This window comes from Corapipo altera, unplaced genomic scaffold (assembly GCF_003945725.1).
Source record: "Corapipo altera isolate COAL_440 unplaced genomic scaffold, ASM394572v1 0, whole genome shotgun sequence".
Lineage (NCBI taxonomy): Eukaryota > Metazoa > Chordata > Aves > Passeriformes > Pipridae > Corapipo > Corapipo altera.
Window position 1 is genome coordinate 78,758,962 of NW_020884872.1, and position 23,013 is coordinate 78,781,974.

Here is a 23,013-nt window from a genome sequence, read left to right on the forward strand (position 1 = left end):
ATGTCCAGCATTGTGCTTTTTCTTCCATATTGTGGATACTGATCCTGAATATACCGTTCATTATTGTTGGTTAATTATATTTCATTAAAAAATCAATAAAGCATTTGGAACCAGATTTGATAAAAACCACCATGAGCTGAGCAGTTTTTCTGTCTAACATTGTTATAGACTTTATGCTCAAAGAACGTGTCTTTGAACAAGCTCTAAACATATGGTAGAGAAGGAACATTCAGGACTCACAAAAGGGAACACATTCCATAACCCAATATTACGCAGAAACTTTCAATAGTGGACTGAACAGTGATAAGAGAGTAAAGGTTGTTGAAATCAGGATATTGCAATAGAAGTGGTAAATCTAACTATATATTGATAGATATATTATGGCTGGTCAGAAAGTCTTGACCATACAGGCATAGTCCCTTAAAGTATGTTAAAGCTCCAACAGGATTTAGATTTGGTCGGTTGATTGAGGCATGTCAGTTCAGAGCAACTTCTCTTAGGAGAAAATATTAGTGACATGAAAATGTTTTTACAATAAGAACTGTGAAGTTCTGTTTTGCTCAGTATGTCATAAAAGACATAAGGGTTGAATGCATAAAACAAACAGCACATACTCTAAATAATAGTATTTTGCACTAAATGCAGGTTATATTTATTAAGTTTTACAGTTACAACCTAAAATCCTGTTATATAGTCTCTGCATACCCTGTTTTGCAAAAACCTTAACAAGGTAACTTCTGTAACATGGCGCTGTAGAATGTTGCCAAATGAAGTCTAACAGGTGATACCAGGCCAATTCATCCCAACTAGGCATCCCAGGTTCCCGTTACCGACAGAGGATGATTTAGATTTTGGTTGAATTGAATTACATTCTGTTAGGTCTTTTCACTAATCATAAACAGAGGCTCAGTAGTAAGGTTTAAAGCCAATGTGCCTTAGGCCTACAGTAAAATGTATAGAAGAAGAGTGACTTCTTTTTTTAGTTTATCTTTTTAAAAATTATTGTCTTTGGCTGTTTTACAAATGGTAAGTTTTTCATAAGCAAAGTTGAAGATAAATAAATCAGGATCTTCTCTAATTCATGCATCCATTTCTAACCTTGTACAACTGGACTTGAAAAATGCACTTTCACTTGTAAAAAAGTGTATTTTTTATACCATTTAAAATGTATATGTTGTCAGCTAAATAGACGCTACTGTGTAAGCTTCTGTTAATTCAGCTGCTAAGATCACTACAGTTGCATTTATTTTAATGTGCAAATTCCAGATTCTTGTGTAGCTGAACATTCGTTTGTCTGGAAGACTGAATTTATGTGGGCACTAATTTGTAATGGAAAATGAATGCACTGTGCGAGGAAAACACTCATTTCTTCTATATAAACCAAATTATTTTTAAATTTAGCAACATGACTGATTACTTATGTATGACAATTACCACATTTTCAGATAAGGTAATTTTATAGTTACTTATACTGAATTGTTACAAATTATTAATATTTTATTAGTTCTTATAATAAAAATCTATACAGACAAAAAGAAATTATATTGATAAATTTCATACAAGTATAAAAATCTTAAAGAAAAACATCTGGGTTTAAAATGAAGCAATTCTTCATCCGCAGTTGAATTATTACTCTTTTGGTGTGTTCACAAATAAGTTTCTTGTACAAATTATGATCTACACATGGGAGTTTTAATAATGCTGATGACTTGATACAAACTCAGTAGGATAACAGTATATGTTCATTTTTCTTTCTACAAAAGAGAAAATAAAAATAAGTAATAAATCCAGTTTTTAAAAATCTCTTATCCTTCCATTACTTAAATATATATTCCATAGGAAAAGCAGAGGTAGAAGTGGCAGTTCAAGTCTAGTTCTAGTAATCTAGTCTAATTCTCCTACAATCCCTTAAATTTCCTGTATCATATAGATGGTTACTTGGTCAGCAGTTACGCTACCACCATCTATGCTATGGATTATATTTAACTGTTAAAACAGAAAAGTGGACAATGTTGGCCCCTTGGAGTTGTCTACCTACAGATGTGTCTTAATTTGTTTTGATTCGTTTTTGTTTGGTTTTGGTTTTATTTTTTGTTTGATTTTTTTTTCTTTTTTTAGTTTTATATAAGTTGATGAAATTTTAAACATCTTTGTTTATCCTATTTCTATTTTTCTTTTGTGTTCTTCCTGTACCATTAAGTGAGCTCTATTATCTGAAAGTAGGGATGGAAGAGACAGGAGACCTCTTTGCAAGGGAGTGAAATGCTAGGGAATGAAGTGTCCCTGAGTGCTGAGGTCAGAGACACCTTCAGCACTATCCTGTAGCCATCCTGGAACGAGAGAACTCAGAAGTCACGTTTGGCAGCATAGCTGGGCTGGAGGATAGACCCAAGGGTGGCCCACACAGCTGCCCTTGAGACTGGTGCTGGTACAAAGGTAAATAAGGATTCTGCTTGTGATTCGTCTTTGCAGACTCCATGTAGAATCACATATTACAGTAGGACCCAATGTAATGCATCGTTCATTCCTTTTTTCTAATATATATATTTATGCACAAACGTGTTTAATTCACCTTGAGGGATATCATGAAAATTCCTCAAGAGCTACCAAACTGATTAGTCACTGCAGAATTTTAAGGAGTTTCGCTTCTTCTTTTTTGTATTTGGTTTTTTTTGGTATTTGTTTTGGGTTTGTTTGTTTGTCTGTTTTGGTTACCTTTTGTTGTGTTTTTTGGAGTTTTTTGGGGGTTTTTTTGTACTTTATTTGCTATGGAAACACAAGGGATATACTGCACCTTCTTGTTTCATGCTATCTCACATTTTCTGACTTTCTGTTAATCCATATCTCTACTCAGTTCAAATTAAGTTTGAAAAAAAATGTGCCTTTTTACTGAAAACTAATGTGCTCACTCCAAATTTCCTGTCATAGCAATAGACATTTTGTCTTTGAAAAGAATACATATATAGAATTTTTATAAGATTCTACTTCTCAGACAGACTGTATGCTACTCCTCAAATTTCTATAAATGTCACGGACACATGCAACCCTTGGCACTACTAGAAACCTTGCTATTAACTACAGTGGAATTTGAACTAGCTTTTCAGCTGGTAGTTTTATAGACTTTCTACTTTCAAGGTCTCTTATAACATGAGAACTAGCAATTCAGATTTTTCATCTGAATTGCCTGTTGTTCTACCTTTCTTTTTATCTCAACAGTTTGGATCAAAGATTCTGTTTCTACAAATAATTATACAATTAGCCTGTAAAATATTTAAGATCCTTCATAAGCATTTTATCGGATAGGTCATTCAAATGGGGTAGTTAGGTCAGTTGATTTATCAATGAAAAAGAAAGAAATTGACAGACTGTGGTTTGTAGCTAAACTGTAATGAGAAAAGCATAGCACTACTTTACTGTATTTCTTACAATCTCTTGAGTTTCTTTTCAGCAATAGATATGGATTTCCAATGAGCAATACTACTCATGGGACATAGCAAACTGACTTTCATATAACTGCATATGCTGTCTGGGACATCAACCCAACTGGAAATGTTTCTGAGTCCCTGAATAACAGAGAATTCTGTACAGAGATTATTGTCCTCCTCAAAGGGACTAAATTCTTTCCCTTCCCTCCCCAAAGTTAGCTAAATTTCACTTGTGTATGATTTATAGAGTAAAAGAATTTTTTAATTAATTAAAATCCATTTTATTTTTATTTTATGACTTGCAGTTACCTTAATAAATACTATGAATTACTTTTCACCAAGTTCGTGAACTAAGCAATTCCTACCTATAGTAACAATGGCAATGTTCAGTGAAGGGCAAACTGAATCAAATAAATAGCACTGAATGTTCTTTACCCCAAATATCAACTTAGCTTTAATTTTTAAACCCAAGAAGGCAATGAAGCAATTATTTTTTTATTAATCCATAGATAATAAGACAGGGATCTATTTGAAAATTTTCCTAACAGAAACAGTTAACTAACATCTTCGGATCAGTATATATTGAAAACTGAACACATCTCCTTAAGTACATATTAATTATAAAAAACTCATAGGATATTAAAAAAAAAAAAAAAAGAAGAGCAGTAACTGATTTTACAAATGAACCTGTATAGAAATACATATAAATTCTTGAGGGATGAGACAAATACAGGTACATCAAAGTACTACATATACAAGAGAAATGCTGAGAGGATAGCACTGCAAGTGAGCTCAGAGATATTTACGGAAGTTTAGATAGCCAATTTTACCTTTGCTAAATGTCCAGAATAAATATGAGAAGAAGTGAAGATTTGCCTAAAGAAGAATTAGCTATATCCACCCCGTTTATGACTTTAGCAACTTCTTCATAATAGGATGTTATCCCTATAGGGAAATAGGTAAGTGAATCTGGATGAAAAGAATGTATTTTCCCATGCTGCAGAGTCCAGTCAATTATGTTATTGAAGAGGTATCCAGTTTACAAGTAGAAATTGTGATGTTCCACCACCTTTCTTTTCCTAAACTTGAAAATAAAAAGATTTCTTTCACTTTAAAAAAATAAAACAAATGTTTATCTCACCTTCATGACAGAAAACTAAACAAAGTTTTCTCTCAGTTCAAAGTAAGTTTTGCTATGGAATTACTGATGTTCGTAGTGCTGTTCTGTTCCCCTTATACTTAGGTGTCTTGAAACTTTGTAAGTTTGCACAAATCAAGGGCTTTGGTTTAAACTAACTAACTTGGGGTGAAAGAGTTTTAGTATCTAATTCTGGAAACGAAATTTTGCTGCATAAAACATCTCAAACGCTAACTAGGATTACTATTACAACATTTAGCTACCGCATTTTATTTTCTAGAAATAGTTGATTACCTAAATTTATTTTTATATTGCCTGCCTAGTCCTCATAAACAATTCCAAGTATAAATTCTGTAAAAGATTCCTTGTACTTTAAATAGGTTAACATATCACTTTTATGCACTTACTGCATGAAAAAGTTATGCTGAGATTTATTTTCATTTTCCATTAGTGAAAGAGCTTTCTTGAAGGACAGTGGCTTTGAAAGTCTGGCAAAAATGGGCATAGAATCTCTGTCAAAATCCTTGGTTTACAATATTCAAGAATCCCACTTTATTGCATTCAGTCACAGAAAATCCCTCTTGAAATCCAGAACATATGGAGCCCACAAGATAACATTTCCATCCAGACTATTCTTCCTTCCTATATGCTTCCTTCCACATTACATTATTTATTAAATAAATCAGTTATTTCTTTCACTATTAATGTTGAGACCTTGTAGTCAAAACATTTTTTTTCATCTAACTAGGTGTCAATTCTTTATCACATATATCACGTCAGAATATTCTGAGTGATAACTAATTTACTTGCTCTTTTTCTTAAATTAATGCAGACTCCAAATTTCACTTGCCATTTACAAATAAATAAATCACTAAATGTGGCATCTGAACTGGGATGATATTTAAATGAATATTCAAGTATAATACGCTTGTGGTAATAGGACTAAAATTAAATTTGATTTTTTGTGTTTCAAGAACTTAAATCTTAGAATTTCCAGCAATATTTTAGGAAAACTGTGGCCCTCTTTCATTTTAAATTAAGAATTAATTGAACAGAATTTGAAGTAAAAGAAATCAAGTACTAAAAAACTACTTTTCCTCTATTTGCTTTACAATAAAAGTTGAAATACAAGTTTCATTTAAAATAAAAAAACTTTCAACTTTAAATCTAAAAGACTACACACTTTGTTTTTAACATAAAAGAGACAGTCCAAGTTTTTAAAGTTCCTTAAAAAATAATAATAAAAAAGAGTATAATCACTTATTCACAAGATCTATTGATTGTAACTCTTTTTTCTCATAAAGTACCACTGTTCTCCCTTTCTGGCTAGAAATAAACCTAAGAGAAATCACTCTATAAATATTTCCCTTTCTCAGATACTTCCACTAGGATAATACATGTTTTTCCTCTGTATATATATCTTTTTTGTTTTTGCCACTAAAAGGAGTGCAGTGAGCAGCCCCAACTTCTATATTTTTTAGAATCAAAAAGCAGGAAAGCACAGCCCCACCATATACAATGATTAAACAGGAGATAAAGCCATGAACTAATAGCAAAAGTTGAGCAACAATAACAATAACAATAAATTATGCATTATTAAAATAACAATAACAATAAATTATACATTATTAAATGTGTCTCATAAGAGACAAAAACAATAAAAAGGTGTAAAAGGAAAAAAAAGATAATTAACTTGGGACTGATGTGTAAAACTATATTTTCCTTTTGCCAAATCACTCATAGAAAGTTAATTTCTATCAGTTTTTTAAGGAGTTCTTCAATATGTTCCTTGTCTTGAAATCTCCTACTTTGATGACTGTCATGGTCTTGGTCTGAGCAAAGCCTGGTTTCCTGGGAAAGCAGAGATGTGCACAAGCACCTGGTGTCAACCTGCGTGAGTGGAACAGTTCCATTTAGCTATTACGTTTTGGAGTTGGAACTGGGAGAGTTCTCACCAATATTAAAGGAAGTAAACAGGGATATCATATCAGTAAAAGTTGTTTCCTTTTGACCTCTCTCTCTTGAATAGAGAATATAAGGTTTAGAGGAAACTGTTGCTGTGTAAATATCACCAGAAGAAGCAACTGAAGAATTCTCCTATGAAAACATTTGTTTTCATAGGATCAGTGATGTTCTTGCCTTATCTTTTATCTCCCTCTAATGCTTCTGAATTCAGGAATTATTAAGAGGAGGTAAACATTATTCTCTTTCAGAAAAAAAATTCTCATCCCTTTGGATGCCTGTGTTTGCTTTTTATACGTCAGCAACAGTCTGATTCATGCTCCCATAAATTAAAGTTGTTCTCAACTCAGAAAAGAAATCTTTCTCTGAATTTTTTCTTATGAAGATGAAAATGCCCAATTTCCCACTTTTCTGAGAACTTTCATGTCTAGAACACTGTCCAGTTTTGGGTAACTCTGTACAAGAAAGACAGCAACTAACTAGTGGGAATACAAGCTATGTCATCAAGATGGTGAGGTTGGAGCACTTGCCCCTTAAGGAGAATCTGGGGGAGCTGCATTTGTTCAGTGTAGAGCAGAGACGGCCTTGGGTAGAACTAACAGCAGACCCCAGTGCCATGAGGCAGTTGCTGAGAACACATAGCCAGGCCCTTCAAAGCCACACATGCTGGAAAGATAACAGACAAAAAGTATAAATTGAAATGTGAGAGGTTCATCTGAATATAGGGAAAAGCTGTTTCACCATTGGAACAGACAGGCAGTGACACAACCTGAGAAAGGCTATACAGTTTTCATCATTGGATGATTTCAAGACCGAACTGTGTGAAGACCTAAGCAGCTTGGTCTGATGATCTGCCATGAGAAAGGTATTGCACTGGAGACTGTCCAAGGTCCTTATTTTATCTGAACACCATGATTTTATGAACTTTGCATTTTATACAGAGCTACTTCAGTTTACCAGATTTGGTAACTATGTAGTTTATTTCATGTGATAGAAAATACCAGCAAACATCAGTCATAAGAAATTATTTTACAGTTGCACGGTCAATAAATATAAAGTCTATGCTTTCAAAGAGCTCCCACACAATCTAATAAAAAGACATGAAAACCAAGGTAAAAGCTAATTGTGTGTGTCTGCCAAATTCATTAACTAATGAGACTGTTGACTTCTAAAATTGCTTGTGTCAGGTGGTAATGACAAACTTGATAAGACAGTGCTTGTAAAATGTCATTAAACATTTTACATTCATTTCTATCAGTATCAAATATTAGATAAAGACAATAAAAATGTTCATATGAATTTGAAGGAATTAGTTACAAATTTTCTTTGGGAACCCCACTGAATATGTGAATAAAAGGATAAAGATAGCTTGCATTCTGAGGGCTTTAAATAAGAAATATACTCCTGCTATAAGGAACAAATACCAATAATTAGTACAGTGACAACAAATAATACTGACTTTTTTTTTCTCGTCCTATCAAAGCAGAAGTAATAATTTTCCTCCACAAAAGTGCTGATAAAGTAGTTGTGCTGCATATTAAGGATATTTAAATATGCTTATTATTAGAGTGTCGCTGTTATACTATGTAAAGCTTTTCTTCTTGTGTGAGGCTACGGATTTGACACTATTTTTTAAAAGCATTGCAAAAGACAGAAATATATCTCATTTGCTAAGACCTCTTCTCTACAACATACCTCTGCAACACTTGAGATATGAATGGTTTGAAAACACGAGACAAAATCAAAGTATGTTGACAGCCTCTGTCACTCCTTCTAGTCATGTGTAAGGCAGCATCTTTTTGGCATTTTAGTAGGTTTTTTTTCAAGTTTAGGAAGATAGAACAATTATAGGCATGCATTTTCCAAATACTTCTGAAAACTTGAAATACATATAAATATAATATTAAAACAGAAACACGTATGGTATATGAAGCTAGTTATTCTAAAACATGCCTTTATAAATTATATAATGAAAATTCTACACAAGACTTTAGTTCTTTCAATGGCCTTTTATTATCAATTTCAATTCAAAAGTTTTCTAAATTTTCTATGCTGAAAAAAATTATGAATAATACAGGCATCTTCCAAAATTACCTCTAGTTTGGGTATTTCCACAGCTGACTATCAGTCAAATTTATGAATTCCATCTAAGATGGTGATAGTTATATTACATCTGGAAAGGCATGGTCAATGAGCTGTCTTCAAGATTCAAATGCTTGTCACTTTGAAAATTTGCATCCAGTCCTCACAAAGTACATGTAGCTAAAAATGTAAGACTTCCTCCTGCTCATTTCTTAGAAAAGGATGGGCATTTGTGTGACATCTTCCCCAGATTCCATCTTCCTGTATCTGCCCCCACTGAGAATGAGTGGCTGCCTTTTAGCTAATCTCAGCCTGGCTGCTAGAAGACAGCAGTGCAATGGGCACAGTCTCATACAGCCAGGTTTGAGACTGGACTTCCACATTCACCATGTGGAAAGTACATATATTTTGGTCTTTATGGAAATTTTAGACCTGTTTTTAACAAACAATGAATTCTTCTTGGATCTCAATGGTTTTGACAGGTTTGACCCATTGCTGCTTTCATGACATGCATGGTGCCTCCTCAAATCAGACCTAAAGTGGGGGATGGTCCTACCCCACTTAGTTTTACAATAGTTAATCCTTCAGCAGTTGGAAGTGGCACTCTCAGTGGAGTGGTTGTGCATGCAGTTCACTCCTGTTCATGCTGGGATTTTTGATGCTATTATATCAGTGCAGAAATCTTATCTGCTTCAAAAATTAAGGTATGCTTTATGGCTTAGTGTGATTGCAAAACCAATCTGATAGCAAGCTGCCACAGAAAGCAGAAGTCTTACTCCCTTGAAATTTCCCCTCACATCTAGTATATTGGTTTAGCCCCAAACTAAAATGAAATGAAACAAACCAAAAGAGAATCTCTTCCTCTGGATCAACCAATGATGTATTGACTGTACAATCTATAGATCTGCTACAGGGAGGAGAGGGAAGCAAGGAGAGAACTGAACCACATATTTTACAACGATTTGTCATTCGTTAGGCTTCATTGTAATGCCAAACTGAGCCAAAGTAACTATCTTAGGATAAAATTTTTTTCTTCTTAAGATCTTTTGTAGGGAGATAGATTTATAAGACATCTGAAACCTGCATATGTGTAATTAATTAAAACAGTATTTCTATTTTCCCTATTCTGCTACAACGGAAGGTAGTCAATCACTATTAATATATTACATATTAGATTGTCATTAGTCTGTAGTAAACTGTAAATATATATATCATAATTTAATCCACTAAATTATGTACTCGGTATTATTGAAAATTATACTAATATCAGGACCATAGTACAACAGAACTACAGAAATTAATCTGAAGACATTTTAAAAAAATATATTAACATCAAGTCTCAATTTTGCAGTGCTTTAAACTTTGTAAAGTTACACAGGAGCAAAATATAAGCTTTCATCACAAAATTAAAGCAATTTGGAAAAACATACAATTGCAATCTTAAAATAAATGGGTTCAGTGTCTAAAGCCTTGGCTATTCTAGTTATTTCTATTGCAGACGCAAAATTAGGAAAGGGGAGAAACAACGTCGTCATTTCAGGCCTTAAAAAGATTAATTTTCTCAGAGCACAACCATGCATATTCGTAACAAGATATCAGTCATATAAGCCCCAAACCGTTCAAACCTTATTTTTGTAAATAGTGTGATTCTATTAACCCTATTACCTGTGATTCTCTAGCCTATGTTGCTCTCAGCACCTTGAGAAGAAAGTTGTTACTCCTATGAGATGATTCAGCTGCTAGCAAAGCAGTGGCTGAACTGATACACTTTGCAACCAGAAGGCAAAACTTTTGATGTATTATCAAAATTTGAGCCCTTCATATGTGAAACAGACTCCAAAAGAAACCTTTTCTGATTAGAACAATTACATACCAAATAGGTTTGGTGGCATTTTCCACCTCTAGTATTTTAGTTCTATAATCAAGGTAAAGTTCTATAATCAAGGTAAAGCATGCAGGTGACTTGCGTGCTTAATGTAAGCTTAAACAACAGTCTTAAGTTAGAAAACAAATACTTATATGTGGAAAGTCTAACTGAGTCATTGATATATAGAAAGTAACCTTTGGTATTACCTTAACATGATTTATGCATTAATATGGGAAAAGTATGATGTACCCAGTATTTCTACAGGAATTTAAATGTAGTTTAAAAAACCCAATACAAAATAAAATATTTAATTTCAAATACACAAGATTAGAAATGAGTTTGCAGAAACAGTAAACATTTAAAATTTTAGATGCCTTTAGCTCTTCAAAATTAGGTACGTAACATGCAAGAGCAAGTTATCTCAAAAGCAGAACTACCAGGAAAAATCTCTTTAAGAAAATTGTTTTGCTCTGATTGGATTGGCGAAACACTGAATATTCAAGTAGTCAAAATTTCTTTAACTAATAATTAAATTCAGGCTCTTTTTATTTAATTGTAAAAAACACATGGTGTAGGTGACTTCAAGCTTCCTGGTTCTCAGAAAATTATGTGAAGCTAGAGATACAAAAAATCAGGGTAAAATCCAAAGTGATTAATTTCGTGAACAAAAAAATCGTATCCTAATCATGAAATTATAAAGAGATTGAAAACCACAATATGTACAGGTGGTGAGACTGTCTCCTTTGCACTTTTCTAAGCCTACAGAGCCCAAAAGTAATCACACAAAAAAATCCCAGGAAAAATTTTACATTCATCACCTTTCTTTTTTAGCAAGGAGAGAGTTAGTGTGGATAGCTTTAGCTGGTTATATGCTGAAAAAACAACCTTGTTAGACTGGGAGAACGATCCCCACGGAACGTAACCTGGCAGAAGGCCAGAGGCCATAAGGAAAATTCTGAACCAGTTGCAGCAGAGCAGCAACCCAGAGTTAAGTATCAATTTTCAAAATAATTGAATCATTACTTAACACATGAAGCACTCAATAATACAATATTTTTTTCCCCTGGAATAAATTATAATAAGCATTAGAAATGAAGTCAGCAAACATTCTTTTTTGCCTACAGTTTTGAGTGAGTAGAATTTCTGGCAGGTACCCAAACAGGTCACCATGAGTAGGATAATGTGGCAATCTGTTATCATTAGCTCTGTTGGAAAGGTTCTGAACACACTAGAGAGAATTAAATGACCTGGAAAACTCAGTCTGTGGAAAAGTCTATTGTACTCATCTCCGTTATCTCCACCTCTATGCATCACTGGAACAGTGGAACAGTAAGATTTGCAGTGGTGACAAAGATAAAGGTCATTTTTCTGGTTTTCTTTTATCCAGTAAGAGCCGTTTAAGGATTGTCAAATTCTACACACAGAGAAAACGACTAATTTGTGTCAGGTCCTTCTACTTTGTCAGAATGTTAGACTGTTGATATCTTCACGTTTGAAAGGCATCGCAGATTTGTATTTTTGCAAATCACTGCTACTTTTATTCCTGTCCATCACTGTTACAACAGTCAGAATTTCAGATCATCTAAAATAACAATATACAAACCCCCCTATACAACCCATTTTAGGAATTGTTTTTCCTAACTAGTGCAATTTTTTCCATCTAAACTGGAAAGAAAAATTCTGAACAGGTCTATTAAATCTAATCACTATGCCAAGATCTATGGTAAAGATAGATACTATAAAGAGAATGACATGGCCTATTCAAAAATATACATGAGAGATTTCTATTGTTTATGTAAGCTTTGTTGTGTTGTTCTCCACTTATCTGAGTGATTAACTTAAAATGACTTTGACATGTGCCAGCTATTCTGATTTAACAGTTTTGTATGTAACCCTTATTCCTGAGAAATTCAACAAAAGATAAATCCACAGAAATGAACAAATAGAAATAGGGGAAATAGCAGAATCTCAGGGGGAAAAAAGAAAAAAAGCAGATATTTTGCATTTTGTGAAGGGAAAGATAAAAGTATTCCTTGACCTCAAAGACGAGAAAAAAATTCAGGGGACTCTAGGCATGGAAGCTTAGTGTTTTCCCTAAGTCTGCTTTATTTCACACTTCGTGCTTATTCAGCCTCTTCACTGAGAACATGGACTACCAAAGATATTGTTTTGAGGGTATATTCGTTGCCATTAAATAAGCAGCTCCTCCTTAAGCATAACATTATACAAAATTATCTTTCCTGTTTATGGAAGTTGTGCTGGTTTCAGCTGGGGTAGAGTTAATTTTCTTCACCGTGGCTAGTATAGGGCTGTGTTTTGGATTTGTGCTGAACACAGGGTTGATAATATAGAGCTGTTTTTATTATTGATTGTCAGAGACTCCACAGAGCCAATTTTCTGCTTTTCATACTGCCATACTGACATGGGAGTCTGGGAGAAGGCACAGTCAGGACAGGTGACCCAAACTGGACAAAGGGATATTCCATACCATATGAAATCATACTCAGCATTTAAAACTGTGGGGAAGGTGAAGGAAGTGGGGAACTTTTTGAGTGATGGTGGTTGCCTTTCCAAGGAAACATTATGCCTGATGGGGCCCTGCTCTCCTGGAGATTGCTAAAAAACTATCTGCCCATAAGAAGTAGTGAAATTAAGTCTGTTTTTATTTGGTTTTGTACATGGGTTTTGTTTTCCCTATTGAACTGTCTTCGTCTGAACTCGTGAGTTCTCTAGCTTTTACCCTTCTGATTCTCTCCCTAATCTTGCTGGTGGGGGAGTGAGAAAGCTGCTGCATGAGGCTTGGTTGCTGGGCGGGGTTAAACCATCATATACATGTATTAAAATACAGTGCAATTTGTGTTTCACTGGAAATTTATATTATCTTTTACATAGAAATTTCTATAAGTGAGAACTTTATCATTTATTAGGAATGAACTACATGGATTTAAGAAACAGACACAAGATTTAGTTCTGCTCTCTTGCAATAGAGGATGAAGCTAACATCAGGCACAAAGGCTGCCAGAACAGAAGTTTGTTATGTCACTTGGTATTATAGATTTATGTAGGAAGAATATCTACATAAGTGGTCCTAATTATTTATCAAAATTGGAATACCACAAGCCTCCAGTCTAAAGACTAAAAGAATTCTGATACAGTATACAAAATTATTTAGCCTAAAAATAGTTATTTTGAGAAACAGAAATCTGTGGAAAATTAAATGCTCAAACAAAATTATGGCTTAAACTTATCTTTTGTGTTCTTTGGTAAGAAAGAGAAAGAATAATTTTGCATTTATATCTTGAGAAAAGAACCTCTCTTCTCTCCTCCTATCACCCTGTGGTCCTCAAAGATATTGAGGAAGACACCTCTTAGATTTCAGAATGTATGCTTTGCATGCACTCAGAGCCAAAATCTTTTATATAAGAAATATCCCTCAATAAATCTGCTATTCTTATAAGGCTCGTACAGAAAAACAAACAAACAAAAAAAAAGATAAAATTCACCTGCCAATCTTTCCTATGCATTTAGTGGATACAATACATTTTCCAGAGCAAGAAAATGAGTTAAACTGTTTTGTATTTAAAATGACACTGTGAATCTACTCATATCAAGTTCACCGATTTTAATTCAGTTATGTCTGTTTGGAGGTCACTGCCTGTCTCATTCATTACAATGGCTCTCTGGTTTTCTGATATGATTCTCAATTAGTTGGGTAGGCAGGTAAAATACCTGACATCCAGCAACGCTTCCAAATATGAGCTGCCACAAATTACACTATAGCAAGCTCTTTATATTAACCCATTAATAAACCATAGTTTGAGGTTGAGAATAAAGACTCAAGTCAAAAATTAATTAGAGGTGTTCTGAACTACATGATCATAAGTCATTCAGCTATGAAATGACAGATCACACCAGTTAGCAGATAACCACAGATGTTCACTCCATCTTATTTTCATCTGTGGCTATATTCATGATAAATTTAAAGTGAATAACCATCATTCATCTGTATAATGAATATCAGATTCAAATTACTCATACCTGGAGCTGCTGTATAACAGTGGTTTGTATATCAACAGGTTCTTAATGAGCACACCACTTTTCTTGTTCAACTGCTTCATTAATACAGATTTGTATTTTTTCAAATACTCTAGCAAAGTATGTACTGAGTTACACAAAACACTTAATATAAGTTGGGAACAAACTTTGACTTCTAAAAGGGGACATTATCCTTGACTTTCACGAGGTTTGCCTTGTGATTGTGCTTTCAGATTCCTGCAACAAACCCACCATATTCAAGGACTAGACCAGGTCATACTGAAATACCTGAGAGGTTAGAAGTGCAGTATAGACTTTGTGTCTTGTCTGCAAAGATCTCCAGAGCTAACTATATGCCACTAAACATGCGACAAAAATGATTTTTAAAGAGCTATTCAGTGCATTCAGGTTAAGAGTATACTGCAGTGACTATTTAAAAACATTTACAAAGAGTGGTAGACACTTTCAAAACCATCCACTAACTCATTATGAGGAACACAACAATATTATCCATAAAACTAGATTTGTTTTTTTAATCTGTGTTCCATTTGTAAGTTTATTCAGTTTAAATTGCTGTTGAGAGCATCTCTGTTTGATTTGAACCTTATAAACTAATAAAGGTAAACAATAAAGTTCATAAACATGTCCCAAAAAGAGTTTAGTTTAAACATCCACTACCTCAACTCTCCAAATTGGCTGTAGGGAAGTTGTCTTTCAAAACAGAAATTATCTCCACAGAATAGGTCTTGTATGAGTGAAAACTGATGATGCTCAGGAGCTGAGGTGAATCAAAATGTAATAGGACTCCTCTTCAGTAATCTGTGGAGAAAAAAAAAGTTACATGTATGTGTAGAGCTGTATTTGAAGTCTTAGATCTCTCAAACCTTCTTCTGTGTAGACATATGTTCATTTGACTCTTTATGTTTCATTCCTTGAACTTTACATGACATGGCAGCGTTGGCTGGCTTTATGAATTTAATCTGAGATATCAGTCTTGCTCCAGAATTGAAACAGGATTCAAAAGTGCTTTGTTTTATGTTGTTCATAAGAGGATAAAAAAATGCTATTTCTTACAACAACGACAATAAAGCAAGAGAAATTAAAGGTTCCTTATTATCTGTCAGCCTTTAAAGAAAGGATAGTACTGGGAAAAATGGAAAAGTTACAACTTTACATTGTCAGCCTTTTATGTTTATGTATACTCATCTATAATGGGAGAAATACAAAAGAATTTCTGTTGTTGAATTTAAACTACCTCATGAGAATTTTTCTAAAGATGTTTTCTCATAGTATTATTTTTTTGGAGTGACCTTTTCCAGACAACATGCAATAACAATTTTGTTGATTGTTTCATTTTCAAAGTACTTATTTACTTATTATGCTAGAGGCATGTGCCACCGTTTAGCTTATTATCCTAAAAAAATACAGCATAAGATTTCCTTAAAATAATACTTGTTTCAACTACTCAATCAATAAATTAAACGAATAATGGAGAAATCACAACAGTTTTAAAAAACTTGAACAATTGTTAGCATCCTCAATTAGAAAAGCAAAGAAAAACTCCAACCTCACCCCCATAAAAAAAAAATCCCAAAAAATTACTGTTGTGATGTTACATGAGCTTTTGGATTAATTTTCACATGAAGGCCGAAAACCAGTCTTTATCCTGCAGAAGTCTTTATTAACTAAGCAGTTAACACAGTTATATCATCTTAAAGCTCTTCCTTTTTTCATTTTCTTGTACCCAATCTGAATTAGGTTCTCAAACACTTTTTCTTTTGACTTTCTCAATCTTTCATTCTGACTAAAGCAGTGAGGAGAATGTCTTCATGTTCTAAATTACTTTCTACTTTACCCATTTTCCTGGGAAACAGTCAGCAGCTAGGAAGTACATCTATTAAATAATTTTGGATGTAGTCAAACAGAAACAAACAAATAAATAAAAGTCAATTAAACGTCCTAGTCAGACCTGTCTATGTCATGGACAGGAATCATATTAGATGCCCAAAGTTCATCTTCCCAAAGCACTGTGGTAGAATTAACTACCAGTTTCATAGCTAATGCACTTGAGAGTTATGAACAATCTTCCCTCACTGTATTAGCCTTAGAGTTCCAACTAAAAATTTTACCTAGAAAGGCAATGAATTCAGGGGCTGGAGAGTGGCTTTAACTTACATTGCATATTAAAAAAAAAAAAAAAAATCAGCAAAAGGGAGAAATTCTGCTGCTGTTCTCATCAACCTTTTGTAGCCCAGCCTCATGGATAAGAATTTACCTAAGTGATATTACAGCTCTACCCCATACTACTTGAATGATTCAAAGCTACGTCTGCAGTCCAGTAGCCATTTAGATTTGTGAAGCAATGGAAAGCAGTAAATTTTGAAATGACCAAGAAACTATGTCCATTTCATTTTGCTTTTGCTTGTCTTTCTAGAGTACAATTTTCATTATGTAGTAGTAACAAGCAGTTTTTCTGTATATAATAAAATATTTATTACTCTAACAAACAACATAACATAGAGGAATATAGCTGTGGTGTGACAAAAGTGACCTTGAATGATGAGACACAATATGTAGTGTAGAGAGGGGCAGACACACAATGGAAAGAAATAGGACACAAGGACACATGGAGACCCAATGGCTATAAACAAAACACTAATGGACAGCAAATGAGGTAAAGAGCTGTCAAAATCAGTTTTACAGGCATCAAAGAGAACAAAGAACATCTAACTAACATATGTAAAGTGCACCATAATTAGTAATTCCAGAAGAAGCATGCACTTGAAAAACAGTAAACAAATATCAAGCTGTGAGCAAGTTGGCAACCATAGAAAAATGTCCCTATGTGAGTTTTAGATGAAAAGGAATAAAATATCCACATGAGTACCCATGAAGGACTAAGGATGTATTAACTAGCTGTACTCTCTCCCCATGACTAAGCCAATCTTCAGATCTAGGAGTTAGAAAATCAACCTTAATAGGACAAGAGTGCTAAATATCAAGAATATGTGTATGGAAATTTCTTCCGTGGTAGTACCATTTTTGTTATTTTTTATTTCTTTTTTTTTCCTGTAATAATAAGAAATGATCTAATAAATCTTCAAGTAGACAGGATTTAAATTATACTAACAATAAACTATTGAATTTACATACAAGATGAGTTTCTTTTCTGGCCATAAAAATATCTTGAGCATAAAAATTTCACTTTTTCACAGCACCTTTTGAAACTAATTCCTAGATATTATTAGGATAATCAATCATTTGCCTGCAAAATTTACAACCACACCTGAGAAAGGAAGATATTCCCCTAAGAATTATGTCATCCTGTAGTTTTTCATATATATGTGTATATATATATGTTAGGGTTTATATTTTTTAGTGGAAATTAGAAACAAAGGTATAAATTGTCTTTTGTAATATTGCCAAATCCCTTACCTTAAGTATAGTTTGAAATTAACTTTTTTGTTTCTTCAAGTTTCTTTCTCTTGCATAAATTACATAGGTATATATCCATGATCTGGATGTGTATAATATAAGCTATTACTCTGTTTATCCATAAACAAAGGTAATATCTTATTTTTTATTTAAGTTTTAGGCTGATTTAACATGAAGGAACAGAAATTATTCATCTGGGTTTTCACTACTAATGGTCACAGATTTAATTTTTAAAAAATAATTTTTAAAATAAAAATAAATCTGTATTATTTGCAATTTTGAACTGAATGTTAAAAAATAATTGTGAAAAGAGTTTGCACTTTAACATGGAATTATGATGCACTAAAAGGAAAATAATCACAACTTATTCAAACAATTTATAAAATACAAACATCTACAGATCACTGAATTCCACAGAAGGTAGGTTGAACATTAGGTTTCAGTAACTGGAAGAAACAATAAATCACATCTTTTACAGCCCATTACACCCAAAGGTCTAGAACCTTTCTATGGCTATTTGTAAGCCTCAGAGTACTCCTACTGCAGAGTCTTATACTTTCCAACGTTCTGTGACTAATAGATGCAATACTACAGAGCGAACAGGAAATTAGAGTGGAGAGAGATGTAAAATCAGTATCCTCACAAAGGCTATGCAGGAGGAATGTGAAGAATAGCTCACTGTAGGGCTATACCATCTCCCAGTGAACCTCAGACAAGACAGATTACATTCTCATTAATGACCATTTAAGAATCAGTGGATTTTTATATGTTAGAAAGGGGAAGCAGTTATAAAGCTATTAAATATTGTGGAAGGGCAAGGTAGGAGAGCCAAATATAGAGGTAATAGATTTGGGGAGACATCTGATTGAGACCTGTTGTAGTTAGCTATAGAGTTATATAGAGTTTTCTCCTGCTTTTGACCTCCCACAGGAAAGTTATGCCCTGCTAAAATTTCATTCTGTGATGAAGGTAAATCCTTCATTTTTTCATTAAAATATCCTAGCAATTGACTTACCCCTCTACATTTATTAAACAAATCTACTGTTTCTGATGTACCATGGTTCAGAAAAATAGTTACCTTTTGATCACCTATCTATTCAGCAATTCCACTTTTTTTTTGAAGCAGCCAAATCAGACCTTCCTCCCACATAGTTTAGCCTCTTTCCCACTATGTCAAATGGGCTCAAAGTCCCTAGCTACTTCAAAAACCTATCATGACAACATCAGCTGTGTGGAAGAAAGAAGCTTCTCTAAGAAGTGTAATACCTCCTACACTGAAGTAGGGGAAATTCCAGGTATCCTTAGACAGATAAAGGGGGTCTCACTATCTGTGTCTGTACTACAGGCAAGAGGTTCTTCCTGTGCAACCAGGCTACCTGGTGACTGCAAGGTAGATAGCAGTGTCCTCAGCAAGCAGAGATTTCATTAAGATCAAAGACAACTGTGTTCGTAAATGTCCTCTGGGAGGCCTCGTACTGTATGTTACACTGAAGAATATGTTGCTGTAAAAAAACCCAAGTATTCCCACTGTGTATGGGTGTTTTAGCCCTGCTTTTAAATTCTTAGTGAAATGTTTTGCATTCAGGATATTTTTCTTCCACTTTTCTGCTTCAGTTTATTTCTGGTACTGTACAGTCTTCACAGATTACACAGAGCATATGTATACATCTTAATGGCAGGAAATTCCTCCTCAGACACCTTATCAAGTGTACTGGTCATTACTGGTCATATTTCAGCCCAAGCCCTTTTAAAGATAAGATAATTTGAAACAGAGCTTAAACACTCCATGAGTTAACAATTTTCCCCATATCATATTATCCTTTAATTTCAGCTTTGAAATTATCAAAATTTATAAGAATAAAACATATGACACATACCTTAATGGAACACAGGCAAGGATTGTTACTAGTTTATTCGGCAGTGTTAAAGCATTTCTGTACTTCTGTGATGGGCAATAGTTTGGCCAGCTCCAGGGAAACTGAATCTAATTCTGAACTTAAATTAAGAAGGAAATCATTCCACTCAGAAACTAAAAGTCAAGTCCTTCAGTGACAAGTGAGTGGCAAGTGATGATCCTCTTCCCTGTCTTTCAGGGACTTGACTAGTAGGAAAAATTTTATAAAGCCTCCGAATCTAGGAATTTGTTTCAAATATATGAATATAGTCTGGAGCTCAATATTTTCAAACAAATAATTTCATAATAAATATGTAACAAAAGGTCCATCTTTAAAGGATGTCTCGATATTCACAATTATTTTTGTACTGCCTACTGACATATACCTTCCATCTACAGGCTTCATAAAGAGGAAGACATTATGCCAGAATAGTCCTTCTTCCCCCACTTGCATTATAATAACAATAATAATGATGTCTGTAATATCTGTAACACCTAGCACTGGTGTTGTCTGCAGGGTATCATGATTTTTTTGCAATAGAAGTAAATGTTCATTTTCTAGAAGGAAAACTATGGAGATATGAACTGGCAAGTGAAAAGTCACCAGCAGCCAGTGTCAATAAAGATGAAGGTTTTAGTGAGCATTTCCAGTAAATCATAAAGTTCAGTAGTGGAAGAACTCAATTGCTTAGATACAGATTTTTAAAGAAAAAAATTCGATGGCAGGAGACAATTCTTGGCCTTTACATGAAACTTTGAGGACACATGTTCAGATCCAAAAGAAGATAATTTGCAGATGTTTGTAAGTGGTATAACATTTAGATCTTGTTTCCTGTTTCTCTAGCATCAGGGGAGATGCCTGTAGAAGATGAACAACACAGTGCTACATATCTTAGTTTGGCATTTTACTATAAGTCATAAATAATACTAAAACTTTTTGATATGAGGAGCCAAGTTTAAAAACAGGTAAAGTGCTATCAAAAGAAAATTCCTGCAGGTCTGGGAGCTGTGAGCCTGGAAACTGGGCCTTGGGACCAGAAACATCCTTAAAAACTACAGCTGACCTCTTCAAAGCACAACGGAACCTAGAAACAGGTATCCTGAGATATCATCAGTAAGTGCAAAACTCAAGAAACTATAATGACAATCTGAAAAAGTGGAAGCTGTTCAGGAAAATAAATTTGGGCTGAAAGAAAAAAACATCATCACCTTCTGGCTGTTCCAGATGAAGAATAGACATTAACAGCATCTGTTGGCTGCTCAAAATGGTGTGTCCTGTGCCCTGTTATGCCTCTACAATATAAAAAAGAATTTTCATCCAAAATGAAGCCTCTCTCTCTGAGAACTGCACATTCTCCACATACTTTTACTTTTCTAAACAAATTGAATTTTGCAAAAACTTTCTGTGAGATCTTGGACTCCCGTTGGGAACGCCTGACAGACTCTGGACTCCATGACGTCAATAATTTCTGAAGTGAGACTGCCTCTTATTGGTCCCCAATTTGAGTTCACTTTTGGAGTTGGTTCAGTCTGTCTTTTATACCTCTGAGATGGTTTGGTCTCTCTTGGTGACTGGTCCTACCCTTTGGGATGGTTTGGCCCTTCCTGAAATCTAATTCACTTAACACTGGTATTTTATATACATAGAAGTCATCTATTGTAAGCATATCTGTAGTTATATTGGTGAGAAGTTCCTTCACTAATGATAAATTCACAGTAACATAAATAGCAATTGTTTGTTGCTATGTGATTGACTGTTGCTACCACTGACTGCTGCCATACTATTGATTGATACTAAATTATTGATTGTTAATAATAATTTTTAATTGTACATGTATATATTCACTTTATTAATCCTTTTTATACTTGCCAGTGAAAATATTTGTGGTAGTATTCTTGCTAGTGGTGTTATTTGAAGCATTTTTGATACTCTTTAATAACATAGAGAAATTTTGAGGAAAAAACCTCCATCTCCTTGCGTATTACAGAATCCTACAAATCAACTGTGACAACCTCTGTACACACACAGGTTGGGTAACCCTGGATTACCCAGGTCCTGGCACTTTGTTATGGAGTTTAATATCACCTTTTTTTCATGCATATTGTCTTATAGTGCAATCTCCTCCAAGTGCTCTGTCATGCAATTAGACTTGTTCCAGCACAGTAAAGCATAGGTACTTTGACAGGGAAAGAAAACTATGAATGAGTTCATTGCTCAAACCTGTTATCAAATTCCACTCCAACTGAATCTTCATGCTCACAGATTGGGCCATGTTACTGGACCTTTCTACCAGACATGATTCTGCTGGCACTGCTGCTGCTTCACTGTTAGTCAAATAATACCCTTTGGAAACCAGCCCACTGTCATTGTTGGTTGCCAGTGCAAGTAACCATCTCATGGTAAACTCCTCTGAGCTCAAATTCTGTCATATCTGTTAGCTCAGATTCCTTTTAATTGTGGCAAAATGCTTGTTTTCAAGTCTACATAATGGGATGCTTTCTTTCACCTTTGTTATCACAGATTTTTTCAAGGATATATGTCACTTTCTAGAAGGAAAGACAGAATTACACTAAGGAGTTTTTTTGACTCATAATACACCCAATAATATGGATCAGTGTGCAGTGAAGACTGACTTGAATCTTGTTTTTGAGAAGACCTGGCGAATAGCCACAATCTAGCAAAGTGAGTCCAAGTTTCAGCTGGGTTATTTCCCTCTGGACTTTTTTATAATGCTTCTAATACCTGCAACTTAATAATACTAACGTGGTTGAGTAGATGTCTCATTATATAATAGAAGCAATCCTAAAATGTTTTATAAACATTTCCAATAAACAGCCTTGTGAAGAGTATGATTTTCTATTTGCAGATTGGGAAATCAAGAAAAGCTATTTTTCAAGGAAGCATTTAAAAAAAAATAAAAGCTTGAAATCACCTTGGGTTTTAAGATCTTAACTTTGAAATGCTTTAATATTATCCTAATTGTTGAATATGTCAAGTACCTGCAGCTCTCACCACCCTTAACTGCTGTTCTCTGTATTGAGCACTTCTCAGAGCAAAACTGTGGTAGGTAACAAAAGGAAGACACCCAAACTTCGTGCAGATACTTGCAAATTTGGACCTCCTAAGTAATTTGCATGAAGTCAAACAATGAATCACTATCTAAACAGTAAAAGA

The 23,013-nt window shown here is 34.1% G+C and overlaps 1 protein-coding gene across 6 annotated transcripts in view; it reads right to left on the minus strand.

The window, feature by feature from the left end:
* Positions 1-23,013, minus strand: part of CNTN5 (contactin 5) — a 613,743-nt gene that overhangs the window by 416,125 nt on the left and 174,605 nt on the right. For 5 of the 6 annotated variants that reach the window (XM_027640131.1, XM_027640209.1, XM_027640473.1 and 2 more), the window contains one exon: positions 15,188-15,328. The exons of the other annotated variant lie outside the window; for it this stretch is intronic. The gene's annotated coding sequence lies outside the window, so the exon portion shown is untranslated. The remainder of the gene's footprint in view (positions 1-15,187; positions 15,329-23,013) is intronic. 6 annotated transcript variants of the gene reach the window in all.